Here is a 14404-nt window from a genome sequence, read left to right on the forward strand (position 1 = left end):
CTCACCAGACCATTCTGCCTGGCCAGCCAGGGCTGGCACAGACCCCAGCTCACCCCAGCCTGACTGACTGAAGCAGGTGCTGGCTATTTTTATGTCTAAACTGCAGTTTGCACCTGCCCTGTTCTCAAGTTCAAAGGCACAGCAGCCCCTTGGGGAAGGCAGAGGGATGTGCTGCTGGCTCAGCCAGGGAGGAAGGCTGGCTATGGATGAGCAGGTCATGTCCCTGGAATTTTCTGCAGGAATGGGCTGCTCCAAGCATGATAAACCAGCCTGGGAGATGCCAAAAAGGCATCTGAGCCCTCATCCCCCCTGCACCACACCACCCAGCCCTGGCAGTACCAGGCCATGGGGGTGATCCTGAACTTTGTGGATACTGAAATGTCTGCACAGTTTGTAAATAAAGGAGCCTGGCACTGAATTCATACATTTCAAAGGGCACTGAAGTAATAATCTAATCTTAAACTGATTTACAAGTGTTAACTGATTCACCAGCTCACTCTCACACTACACATCACAAAGTTCCCTATTTGGAACAGAATCAAGTGGCCAGGTATGTGCAATGAATCGTGTCCACAGCTGTTCATCTGCAAATTGAGAATTACTTGAAAACCCACTTCAAGTAAGTCATCCTCCTGCTACGAAAATCTCAGCTTCTAGGATTAGAGACCTTTTGGAAGATTATGCATTCCCTCATCTCACAGTTAAAAGGATGTCAGAATTACTATATCCCAGACTGTAACTGAAGCCATTCAGTGAAAGCAGCTTTCCTATCAAGGGACCATCTTTTCAGTGAGATCCATTACATATCTCAGGGTTTGAGTGAAATATTTAGTATCCTTTTTTTCCCCCCCATAAACACAAGAGCTGAGCAGTCTTCTAATCTTCGAGATCATAAATGCCCAGCTTCTACAGCTGCAGTAATTAAACTAACTTCTCATTCCATTACCCACATCAAGTCTCTTCCTCAGCATCTGCTCTATCCCCACACTGCACTCTTCAATCAAACCAAGATAAGCTATTTTCTAAGATCAGCTGACTTGTCTGTCCCTGAAGACATCACCGGAGCCAAAAGGATTCTGAGCAGATATGATGCATCTTGCTAAATATCCAAAAGGTCTCTCTTAAAGGGAAAAAAAAAGTAGACGTCAATGCAAGTCATTATTTTTAGCATCTGAGTTGTTCTATATTTATTCCTTTATGTCTTTCTAAAAGAAGCACAATCTCTGATGAAGCATTACCATAAAATACACCCTACTGGGAACTCTGCTTCATGACTCCTGGCTACTGAGCACTGCAACAAGTACATCACACCACACAGGTTTAAGGCTGCACACAGAACAATGCTTCCTCGGTTCCAAAGAAGTGCTTAAAACAACCCAAACCCAAAAACCAACCCAACCCATCCAAAACACAGAAAGCAAACTCCTCAGTATAATCTGTCATTCTGATTAGATGCTGTCTTCAGACTCAAGCTTAAAAACTGCCACTTTTAAATATTTCTAATTGTCTAACCCCCCAAAACAAACCCCTCAAGATACCTTGTGAGTTACCTCTTAAAAGCAACACAAACCACAACCCCAAACTCCAGGACACACCATACTTCAACAAACCCTTAAAAGTTAGCAGGAACAGCAGCAGTTCAGCTCATATAAATACTCAAACTATAAAAGACTACTTAATTTCTTCCTTGTCCTTTTCCCTTATAGCTTTTACCTCCTTGCCTGAAGACTCCTGGCTCTCTACCTCCAATATATTTACCCCAATAACTTTGTACCTCTGATCTTATGCAAAATAGCTGAAGATTTATTTTCAAGGACAGGATACAGTTAATCAAAGGTGTGGTGTGGCTTATTTGTGTGGGAAGTGATATCTCAAACGAACAGGAAAAGCAAAACTGTGTCAAGGAAGCTTCTGCTAGTTGCAGTAAACTTTCACAACAAGAAGCAAATAGTTTAAGACAGGGTCTTATATCAACAAAATGGGAAGAAAACTTGCATTTTGAAGCTAACAGTATTTTAATTTGCTGCTCTAGAAAGCTGTTATCTAGCCACAGCTATTTTAGATTTTGGCATTATGCTAGATCTCTCAACACACCCATTGAAACAGCAGGAGTTGGGATGGGGTGGGTAAAGACAATACATACCTGTGTGTATTAACTTGAAATCTCTCTCTCCTCTGACCTTAAAGAACTCTGTTTTCCTTCCAGGTACTCCCTACCTATAAGACAGACATGTCCCATCACTCAGCTGTGCTCTTTAAGTATTTTACCAACTGGCATTACGTACACATTGACAGATCTCTGATCCCAGGGTAAACAACAGATGGTTGAGGGACTCCAAAGTATGAAACCATGCTCAGCACACAGCCTGATATCAGATAAATAGGTTTGGTCAGAGGCAGGTTATTACCACCTTCATGTAGTGCACATCACCGAAGTCAGAGATTTTCCACAAGGTAAAAGTGTGAATCTTCAAAAAATAATACACTTTGGAAGTTAAAAACATACATGCCATAATTACCTCAGTCTCAGACTGACCTTTGTATATTTGTCTACAAGGACCTTGCACTACAGAACTGCTGCACTATGGAAGCCAGAATGACTCCAGGTTAATTTTAAAACAAGCTGTTCTGGAAGGTTTTAACTGAGCAAACCCGCCTAACTCCATCTTGTTGTGAAATATTTTCCCTACTGATTAAAATGTTTCCCGTGCAGCTGTGATTTCATTTTAGTCTTGTGCAGAAAACTGAAGACAAGAAAACATCTAGTTTGAATTCAAGGACCCTCTTCTCATAGCAACATAAAATTCACCAAAAAAGGCAATTCTCTCGCTGTTGCTCCTTCTCCACTAAGAAAAAAAAAAAGTTTCTTTATCACTGTAAAGTACTCCAAAGCAAAAAAGCAGAAGCATGCAAAACTTTGGAGAGGATAAAAAGCATCAGATTTCTCACTAATTATTAAAAACAAACAACAAAACACATGCACTAAACAAAATGAAGTTAGTTTTGCTTAAGGAAAATTTATCTGTGACAGAAGGAGCACATCTGATTTATTCTTATTTCCTAGATTAAAAGCTATTTAGTTCACATGAAAATTCTGATGCAGTTTGTCTATCATTTGTGAATTAGATAATCCCTTTTTCAAAATGGATTAAATTCCAGAATAAGCACGTCAAGGGAAGTTTGTTCAGAAACCTGCGCTGTGAATGAAATGGGGTTTGCCTTTTGGCAATGTTCACTTTTCCTCTATTACTTAATGCCCAAACTTAGCTGTTCTGTGGATTTTTTTAGTATTTGGGTGTCAAACTGACCACATACAACCTGTGCACTGAAAGGCCAACACACAGCCAGGTGTAAGCCATGTGTAATTACAGCTGCTCACACATCCTGCTCCGTGATGTGCTCCTCTGAGCAGACATCCCCCAGATCCCAGCTGGCTCCTCAACATGGGCCACAAACACAAAGCTCCCAAGGACACAAAAAACCAAGGGGGTCACTCCCTGGACCAGTCATGAGCACACAAGGGACAAAAGTAACTTCTTTCAGAGGAATTAAGACTGCAACATGACCTCTGGCACCTGCCCCTGGTATAAGAAAGTGGAAAAAGCAACATGGAAGTCCAGCAAGAACACATCCATGTCCCAGACACAGCCAGCATCAAAGGCAGTAACTAAACAGAGGGCTAAGTAGCTCCCCTTGCATTTTTATAAGTAATGCACTTTTATATTTGATGTTAATAACCATTTCTGCAGCTCTCAATCTTTTGTCATCTTCTTTGCCTTCTGCTGAGGCCCCTCCAGCCTCTTGTGCCACTGTTCTTTCCTCAATATTTGCCCTGCCTTCTGTCCTCTTCCTCATAATTGTTGAACACCACCACTATTTCCAGCTTTATTTTGTATCATTCTGCTTCAAAATATCCTTTCCCAAGACAAAGCTGAATCCCCTTTATGAGCACAGAAGCATGGTGTGCTGGTTTATACTGCCTTCCAAATAAGCCTGGCCTAAAGTCCCCATAGGCACACCTGGGATTTGGGACACCTGGGTGGTTTGTTATGTTCACTGGTTATCCTAGTCCTAAAATCTCTAGGCACCACTGCCTTCCCTCAGCAAATCCTTCCCTTGAGAAGGCAACAGTTAACAGAGGTTTTGCTAAATTTGCTTTCCTTTCCCCAGCCCAGCAGAGACACCACTCCCAGTGCAGTCTTAATGCCCTAAAGCCCACTCCCCTTGAGGTCTCCTCAAGGAAGGTGACAGGAGTCAGAGGCACAAACCTGGAAATGAGGAAGACCCAAAGGTATGGAGGCCCAGCAAAAATGCTGTATAGGATAATCAAAAGGGACAAAAGGTTGGTTGAAGTGAGTGTGCACGCACAGGCATGAAAACATGGGGAGGGCAGGTTAAGTAGATTCAGGATCCATCTCTTGCTTTTTATTCACCAGTGCTCACGCATTAATAAGTCTGGCACAAAGTTTTGTTCCCCTATGTTCATTCCACGACACTGATCACAACTGTTTTCCTCTGTGACAAGGGTCTTAGATGAGACCCATGCTGAGTATTTTAACTTTTTGGAGCAAATGTGCAAGGCTGAAATTACCTCCTCAGTGTCACAGCAATTACACAGGGCCCTGCAGATTATTTGCACCCAAGCTTTTATGCAAGCAGAACCAGGCAAAAGGTGACACCTCCATCAGGCAAGCCAGGAGGTCCTGGCCTGGAAATACCTTTCCATGGCCTGCAGTCAGCAGGACTAGCAAAGAACTGACCCCACTGTTTATTTGACAGCGGTGCTGGTCAAGGCACCAGGCTGGAATCAATACTGCTCATGCTGCCTGGGGATCCACAGAAGGCAAAGGCACAGGTTACCTTGTTGATAACTCCCACCACGTGGAGGTAAAAGGTCTGGAAGACATCCTTGGAAACCTTGACCACAACTACACCTACCCCACATCAGCCTACAGCTTTGGGGGACTGAGGTTCACGAGACTTTACAAGTGACAGTCGCTCTCCTGAGCAAGGCCTGAGCTGCTACAATTCCATTCAAGCACACCACAGGGTGGAAGAAGGCTTTGACTTCTTCTCATAGCAAAACTCTGTGCCTGCTCCTTATCTTTTCACATATTGAGAGGAACGGCATCCAGCTGGATCAAGCTTCTTCACTGGGCCAGAGAAAAAGCAGCTGCAACACTTGAGAGAAAGCTGCTTTTCTGTCTTCCCCAAACAACGGGATGTGCAGAAAGGTGAGACCCTGGTCTTTTGGGTGTGCTTCTGGAGAGCTGATGGTGAAAAACAGCCCTTGATACCACCCTCATCTCAGAAATCAAGCAAGGATTCAGGCAGCAGGTTCCATAGGTCACTCAAGTGAGCAGGAAGAGAAATAAGTTTGTTCCCAGAAGAGGCTTACAGACACCACTGTCAGGGAAATGACACTCTAGCTTCATCCCTGTGAAACAGGGAAGAGGATAATTTGACACTTCCTGGAGCAACAGTCCAAGAACAGATATTCAGGGGATGGGGTTCCTCCAGAGAGCTTGGCAGCACATGCACAGAAGGACGGTCAGTTGAGGGAGTGGGATACCTCAAATGTAAACAACATGAAAAAGATAAAACAAGTAAAACTGAAATCTGCTTTCCTGGCCTGCTCATACTGCACACTGAACACGGGATCAAAGCAGACACATCCACTCAGCTCCCCTGGCAAAGGTATCCTCTCCTGTGTGGAGAAAAATCCACAGAGAACAGCTCCAAAATCCCAGCCAAGGCCAGCACTGGCACTGAGGAGAGGACCTCTGCTAAAAAGCATTATGAGAATTATGTGCCATACTGCAGTACAGTTCTGTTACTTGGGGGTTTGTCTTTATAAACTTTTGCTTCAGATGGACAGGTAAATTTTCAGGGTTTTTTTTTTCCAATCTTCCTTACAATATGTACCTTTCTCACTGTGGTTATAATCCCCACAGCTATCAGAAAAAACAGGGATTTGCATGCCTATGTGAACTACTGATAAAGACAGAAAAGCACACCACACTGTCCTTTGATTTCCAGTTTGAGCAATATCCTGAGTCTGAACATTTCACATGGGTGTATTTTCCCCCCTTCCTCCTCCAAACATGACATTCAAACACCCAGGGGTTATCAAACACAGTATTAACCAGCCTCTCAGCATATGAATCCCACAGGCCCAGGGCAAATTGCTGCAGAAGGCTGTTTCTTCTTCAGTGGACTCTGTGCTGATTCACAAGGCACACGAAGAGCTCAAGGCAAGGTAGGACTGCACTTTGGCATGCACCCTGCCAGGCAATGCAGCCACTGCTGCTTCAACTTCTGCTCTTAAGCATCACCAGTGCTGCTACAAGAAAGGCCAGAAGGCCAAATTTGATCAAAAACAAGTTAGAGGGTAACCTAATAGGGTCTAAGCAGGGTGGATGACAAGGGGCCAGTCCTTACAATCATTTTTTTGACTTTTCTTTTTTACAGAGTTGTTTTCTTGTGTCCCAGAGCAACCAGAGCACTGCAGCAACACCACCAAGTGCTTCATTGAACCACTGCTTTCCAAACATCTCCCTTCCACAGCTTGCTATGAAGCACCACCATGCTCTGAAGATGTCCCTGACCCTCCCTATCTTCACTATTCTCGATGAGTACCCAAAACCTACAGAAAGGAGATATTAAAGGAGAGAGGGAAGTTTTCCTTACATCCAGGCTCATCCTGACACAAGCAATGGGAGGAGCAATATTTTAACTCAAGTGTGTGTGGGAAATCCCAAATCTTTATGAATATATTAGAGACTGAAATAATTTTTCAGTAATCTGTTGCTGTTTCTTTGCTTTTGCTGCTTTTGCTCTATATATAATAGATGCTAGCCTATTCTCCAGCCATAAGCACTGAGCCACTGAAATATGAGAGCAAGTAGATTTTTCATGCACTCACATTATCAGCACCTAGATGTAAATCCTCAGTGTTGGCTCCCCAGCTGCAAAACAAAAGGAGTATATCTCTTTTTCGGTCAGTTCACTTCTCTTACACGGGTTGGACAACAGAGAACAGCCAAACTGGGGGGACAGGGATGAAAAGAATAAAAAAGGTCAGAATAGGGAACAGAATAAGCAGATCTGGCAGCTGCCTGCAAAAAGGGACAGAAACAGTTCTACTTCCAAATGGGATAACAGGAGCCTCAGAAACATGCAGAATAAATCCCTACCAGAGCTGTACACTCATACCTAGTGCCATCCATTCCTGTTCATGCCTGGACAATACTCTAAAGCCTGGGGAAAAGACTAATTTGAGCACAGCTCTTCATTGGGCTAATGAATCAGCTCTCCAGTGTGCATTCTCCTTAGGGAGAACAGGGAGAATTGGCAGAGGACAGCACTGCAGAAGATAGCAATACAAGGAAACAGCTGCTGAATTTGATGCAGAAGCAGCCCATCATGTGGGGAACATTTTGGTGCAGTGCTCTTGGCCAAAATCCTCATCCCCAGCCGAGCAAATCCTCCAGCATGAAAGGAACAAGTAAATTCCCTTAGAAAATTCACAGGCGTTCCAACTCCAAAATGCTGGCACAGCAAAACCCAAGGCTCTTGGTACTGCACATGCAAGTAGTAACAAGACAGAAAATATTCTGTAACACATGGCAAATATCAAGGGAAACACATATCCATGAATCTATCCTTGAAAGGACTGCAGTTGTGTGCACCCAAAAGTGATGAGTTTGTCACATGCCCACAGCTGTATTTCATGAAAGCTGTACAAGATTGAGGATCATTTTCACAGCACCTTGAGGCCCACTGGCCTTAAGTCTGTACTGTTAACTTCACTCACTAACCTTTCATAAGATGACATGCCAAATGAACTTCAAGTCTTTCCCATAAAATTTCTAAAATCCTTAAAAAATCCTCAGAATAAAACAAGAGTACAAAGGACATACTCTGTATGTCCTCACTTCCATAGTCAAAAACATCTTCAGGAGAGGTTCCGACAGGTAAGGGAAGTAGAATCAGCAGTTCAATTTCCTCGTCTCCATGCAAAGGCAAAAACCATCCCTGGAAGTGTTCAAGGCCAGGTTGGATGGGGTCCTGACCAACCTGATCTAGTGGAAGGTGTCCCTGTCCATGGTAGGGGCGTAGGAATGAGATGATCTTCAAGGTCCCCTTCCAACCCCTCCCATTCCATGATGCTATTGATGATTCTATAAAGCATGTAACAAAAAAATTACAACTGCAAATGTACATGTGCTCCAAGGGCTCTTCACACAATTCAATCTGTTCCACCAAGCAATTTTTATACTTTGAGGAACAGAAGTGGGTTTATATTCCTGTGCCACACTGACTAGTCCTCTCCTTTTTCTTGGAAGTAAAAAAACCCTTCTCTCAATTCTGTTAGCACAGAGATAAGGATCTAACTTCAGAGAACTGCAAGTAACTCGACCTTTTAATTTTTCCTAATGCTTCACATGTGTCCCATCAGTAGCAGACTAACATTTTCCTTATTTGTGTTTCTCCTGCACAGAAGAAAAGAGCTTTTAGTCTGTGTGAAAGACGATGCCTTGGGCACTCCCCATGGGCCTCTTATTGTTCACTGTAACTTATTTCTCCTGCTGGAAACTGGAGACTCATTCACCAGATTTCTCTGGTGACAGGTATAATAAGAGACATGCAGATAACTTCTATGGCATCTCTGGACACCTGCTGTGAAAGGGTTTTCTGTTCCTGCACACTGTTATTTGAACACATATTTGACCTTTCCAAGGCAATCACCAGTTCTCCACAGAAAAGCCTTGGTCTGACTGCCAAACTGAAGGGTGGTAAAAAACCACTTGCTCTCCTCAAATATCTTCCAGCACTACCTTCATGAATTGAGAAACAAACATCCTCAAGGACTTATTTCCAGTCCTGCAAAACACAGGGTAAAGCAAACAGGGCCTTGCTGTTGTAATACAAATACAACTATGACACCGCCTATCAGGATTGTAAAAATACAGAGTCCAGCGAAGGAGTCCTGCTGGTTTTTTTTTTCACGAGGTTTTTTCCATGTGACCAAAAGGTCTACTTTCCCCCACAAAAGCCTTGACAAGAACCTGGAAAAGCAAAGCAGCAGATTTCTTTTAAATTCTAAATGCTGAGCCACTGAAAACAAAGGGAGGGCTCTACATACACAGCAAATTCCTGAGCCTGGTGAGACTCAGAACTTGAGATGATTGCTTCCTGAACAGTCAGCCTGAAGAGTAGAACCATGCTAATAACAGTCTTATAGTTCTCACTCAGTGGCTTTCAAACCAGTCAGCAATTCTACCCAAAAGGTGTAAAAATTAGGTCCTGAAGAAATGGTGAAGAGGAAAACATGCATATGAGGTCTGGGGACAGTTCCTGAGCAAGGGGAAGAAGAGCAGATAAAGGAAACTCCATCAGAGAGGCAGGAGAAGCAACATGAGTGAACAAAGATGCTGAATGAAACTAAAAAACAAAAAGGTCACAAGCCACATACTTCAGCAAAGACCAGCATCCCCTGGCACAAATTCCTGAGGGCCAGGATAGTCTTTGTAACCAAACATTTTTTAAATCAAGTTTGGAAGCTTTCCTTGGTGGGAAATTACAGTTTGCACACAGATTTATGAGACATGGGTTTATACCTGGGGTAATTCCTACACCCTCTAATTTTGGCTTGTGAGTTGAGAAGCCAAGGGGTGGCTCTGCAAATGGATCAGGGAATGAAAAACATTCCCTGATGTTAAGAGAAAGTACAGAAAAAGATACAGAGGGAAACAAAGAAACCATACTGATAATGAGGAAGAATGAGTAAAAGCAGCCTAAAAAGATACAGTAAAAGTATGTATGCAGTAAGTGGATTTCTTTTAGTAGAAGATGTGTGGGAGAAAATAAATAGAATAAGAGAAAACAAGTCTGTGCAGGAAACAGTTCTGAGACTGGAGCAGGGCAAACAGGGCCCATGAGAGAAAAGACTACAACTTTATTTGCTTTTTCTCATAGATCACTTAGTATTTCAAGGATGACTTTTCCAAGCACAAAATTTCCTGTACCAGAGACAGGGTCCAGCTGGCCATGCAACACACTGAGCAGTGTTGAGCTGAGCAGTCAGTGCACAATGCCACATGAAAAAAAGACAGTAAAATGCTGCATATTCACCCACACTCACCCTGAATATTCCAGGTGCCAAATCCTTAGTGATCCCTTGTTCCAAGCAAAATGTGGGAGCAGATGCTCTTTTAAACTCACTTTATTCCTCTCCATGCTGCCCTGATCAATACAGCTGTTGTTCATTTGCTTTTTTTAAGCTCCATGACAAGGGAAAGCAGCGAAACTTTACCTGGACACCAGCTCTGGGGGGGGGATCAGATGTGTGCAGGCATTGTGATCTATGCAGAGGGAAAGGGGACACCAGAAACAGGGACACAAAAGCAAGGGACTGCCCAGCCAGGCTCTTTCTTACTGGCTTCTTTAAGCAACAGCTACAGATCCAGTAACAACAACCAAATTAAAAGGGTTTGCTACATAATGGTGTAAGTTCAGGTCTTTATAGTCAAGAGTAGCTCAGGTGGAAAACTGTACAGGACAGATCAAAACATCCTGACAGATTCATTAGGCACAGAGGCTTCAAAGCAGGCTGGTTTGTCTCGTTTACAGCTCTATCAATGAAACCAATCAGCCTCCCTGAACACAGCAAGAAAGTTTATTTAGGGCAGCACAGCAGGCTTCTCTCACCTCTGCTAGGTACCAGCTTCCAAGAGGGATCAATTCCCTCACCAGATCCAGGTTTACTCCTGTCTTTGCTCAAAAAATCACATCCAGCAAAACACACAAACAGAAACTTCCAAGTGGATTAACGCTGCATAAAAGCCTACTGCACCTGAGCCCTGTCTTGGGCAGAAAATGCACACAGCATCATATGCACACAAAAAGCCATAGACAAAAACTAACTTAGGGAAAATAAATCTGCTGACAGCCTCAAGGAAGTCAAAACAGGCAGCTTTACTACATCCTCTTTTGCTTCCACCTCTATGTGTCATCCACTGAGAAAAACAAAACACACATAAAATAACCCCAAAACGAAACAAACAAACAAAACCCCAAAAGACAAAGAAACCTGTAATAAGCAGAGATATTAAAAAATATGTTTTGCCTCCCATCAGTGCTGGACAGTCTCTTTGCAACTTGTGCAGTAATGCCCTGGATCAGCTCAGCAAGCCTCACACCACACGGGGTGGTGCCAAGCAGTGTTCATTCTGGAGGTATCAGAAGAAATAGAAAAAGCCCTGCTCATGTACAGATAGACTTGAACGACTCCAGAATGACTCAAGGAGAAGGGAATAATTATTCCTGAGCACTACAGACAGCTGGCAATTTACTCACACCGCATGCAGAAAGACTTTTGAGCATTCAGCAGCACAGCCAAAGAGATTTATTCATTCTTACATGTGTCTTTCTCCCTGTGCTTCCAGTCTCTCTTGCTCCTGGGAGCTCCATTATTTGTGTTAAAGTGTATTCCTTTTTAATCTACCTACTGCTTTCCATATTCATTTCACAGCATGGTTTTTAAAAATTTAAAATCAAAGGGAAAAAAAAAAAAAGAAATCACAACATTTGACCATAGAAAACTAACACTGCCCAAATAAGCAAGTTGTGTTTTTTTCCCTATGTATAAAATTTCTAAACACAAAAAAAAGGCAATGGAAAAAAAAAAAAAAAGATAAATGAGCAATCAAATCCCAAAAATACAGATTTCTCCTTGTCATTTAAATTTGACAGATCTGGGTCCTGCAGTAAGACTGACTGCCTTCAAGCTCCACCAAAAAGACTCAATTGCATCCACAGGTCAGTGGTCTGTTTTCACACCTCCTTGTCAGCCTGAGTACAGGGTTAGGCTTTCCCTGATTCTCATTTTTCAGGTACCACAAGAGGCTAAAATGGAACAGTAGAGGCACTTCCTACACAAAGAAATTAAAAAGAAGTGAGGTGCCTCTCTACATCCATCACATTCATTTATTTCCATGCAGAAAGCAAAAGATGTCTCCTTATTATCCTCAGAGGGAACAGAAATACATGAGTAAAGACAACTTTTCCTAAGTGGATGAGATATTTAAAAAGTAATTGCTGTTTCAGGAATATGGAATCCATAAAACAGTAAGTAAAGATTGAAATATTTACTGGCACATGGAAAATAGAATTCCATGCTGGCAGAGCACCCCAAGTATAGCACATCCAGTGGTAAATAGATTAAGGCCACAAATTCACTCCAGAGGTGACATGTAGGGGAATTGTAGTAACAGGATAAGGAGTAACAAGTACAAACCAAAAGAGGAGAAATTTAGGTTAGATATTCAGCAGAAATTCATAGCTGTGAGGGTGCTCAGGCACTGGAACAGGTCACCCATGAAGGTTGTGGATGCCCTAGAAGTGTTCAAAGCCAGGCTGGACGGGGCTTGGAGCAAGCTGGTCTAGCAGCAGGTGTCCCTGCCCATGGCAGGAGGGTTTGGAACAAGACCATCATTAAAGTCCCTTCCAACCCCTGGACATTCTATGATTCTGTGATTACTTCTTTACTTTAACAAGTTCCCAAGTTCACTTTGCCCTCCAGCACAATCATCACCTTGAAATACCAAACCCCAAACCACTTGTAGCAAGCTGAGAAAGGAAGTTACCCCATTCTTCCCACACAGCACCAAAGACCTGCTGTGGCAGAGATGCACAGAAACCAGCCCTGCCTTACCCACTGCAGGGAAAGCTGCTCCAGGAGAGAGGAATTCAGGCACAGCCACAGGAGCAGCTGCCCTGGCCTCACCAACAGCTCACCTCAGGTTCAGTGCCCCAGAACGATGTCCAGCTCCATCTTTGTGCCCTCTCCTTCATCCAGGGATCTTGCACCAAGGAAGTGCCCCAGAGTATCCCGAGCACAAGGCTGGCCAGATGTTTGCACACCCTGCTCCCTCCAGATGTGTCCAGAAGATGAGGGAGGCTGCAGGGCAGGCTCAGGGAGGAGCAGCCACCATGTCAAATCACCCCTCACGGCCTTCACGGGCCCAGCTGCAATCTCGTGTTGCTTAAAATATAAATACCCCTTGGAAAAGGCACACAACCAGGGTAAAGGGCACAGGTAAAGCAAACACACAGCTGCCCTCTGGACCTCTGATGGGTTTTTTTTTTTACAGTCACAAGGAAGGGTTATGATTCCTCACGAGTGCATTTTGCCAAGAGCCAGAATTGGCTTTTCAACCCCGTGTCCTGCCCCACTGCCCAGCCCTGACCACAACGCTGCAGGCTCTGCTGTCACCTCCTTCCCAAGCTAAATCCACCCCTGCAAACTTTACCAGCCAGTGATTTGTCACACCACAAAGCAGTGTTTCATTAAATCCCTCAAATATAATTTGAAATATTTAGAAAGCACAAACTACAGTATTACTTACCCATTACAATTCTGCAACACACTGCTGTGAGACTTTCTTTCAACATAGATACTGGCAAACAGAATATATTTTGACCCATATTCAAAGTAGTGGCTGAATTTTAGACAAAGAAAATTAGGTAGAAATAAGCAGAATGCCTTCTGAAATCAGGCACATTAGCCACTACTGCAAGGAGCATTTGATGCTCTTCAAAGGAAAGAATGTTTACTTTCAGCAGTGCAATAACTTGGACAAAGCATCATTTTAAATGCTGGTCACTAGAGAGATGGGCATTGATCTGCAGGGAAGATTTCTAGTTACTAATTTCTAGGTTTAAAGCTCTGCTTAGCAATTGGTTCTTAAAAACAGCCAACTCTGCTCCTTCTTTCTCTTGGACATAGAAAAAAAACTAAGAGAAAAGGAATATATATGTAAAATCCCCCCCACAACTTCTCCCCTTCCATTCTATTTCTTGCCTCCCAGAAGGGTATTCAAAAATAGGAAATACTCAAAATACTAAACAACGGAATCTATATAGACCTATATAAGAGGAATCATAAGAAAAACAGAGTATTTCTGCATCACCTTAACATCTGAGAGGTATTCAGACAAAAAGAGCAACATTCAGAGACTCTTTGAACCTTACCCCAATTTGCACTGTTGATGTGGCTGCCTCTCAGAGACTGGACTTTATCCTACTATCTATACTCATCTTTCTTTCCACAGCTCAGGATGGTTGTCATATTTTTTGTTCTAAGGCAGTTTGCAACAACAGCCCCTTTTGTAAATCCAAGTCACTCTTTAGGAATGTTGATAAAATTAAAAATAAAAAAGCAACTTCATTCAGGACACGTAGGATTCCTGAAATCAAAAGGACTTAAACATTTATCAGAGTGTTATTCTCTAGATAACAGAGGATTGGAAAGCACAGAGGTGCAAGTAATTTTTGCCAGGGAATGACTTTTATCTTTAAGGGACAAATATTTTTCCAAAGCTGCTAATCACTGGAGCTG

At 43.0% G+C, this 14404-nt stretch overlaps 1 protein-coding gene across 6 annotated transcripts in view; it reads right to left on the bottom strand.

The window, feature by feature from the left end:
• Window positions 1–14404, bottom strand: part of AGPAT3 (1-acylglycerol-3-phosphate O-acyltransferase 3) — an 88039-nt gene that overhangs the window by 58084 nt on the left and 15551 nt on the right. Inside the window, exon 1 of one of the 6 annotated variants that reach the window (XM_041718758.2) lies at window positions 12802–12822. The exons of 4 other annotated variants lie outside the window; for them this stretch is intronic. The gene's annotated coding sequence lies outside the window, so the exon portion shown is untranslated. Of the gene's footprint in view, window positions 1–2143; window positions 2164–12801; window positions 12823–14404 lie in introns of those variants that run through there. One more of the 6 variants, XM_072935427.1, reaches the window with a different exon arrangement.

Source organism: Taeniopygia guttata, chromosome 1 (genome assembly GCF_048771995.1).
Source record: "Taeniopygia guttata chromosome 1, bTaeGut7.mat, whole genome shotgun sequence".
In the NCBI taxonomy this organism is placed as follows: domain Eukaryota; kingdom Metazoa; phylum Chordata; class Aves; order Passeriformes; family Estrildidae; genus Taeniopygia; species Taeniopygia guttata.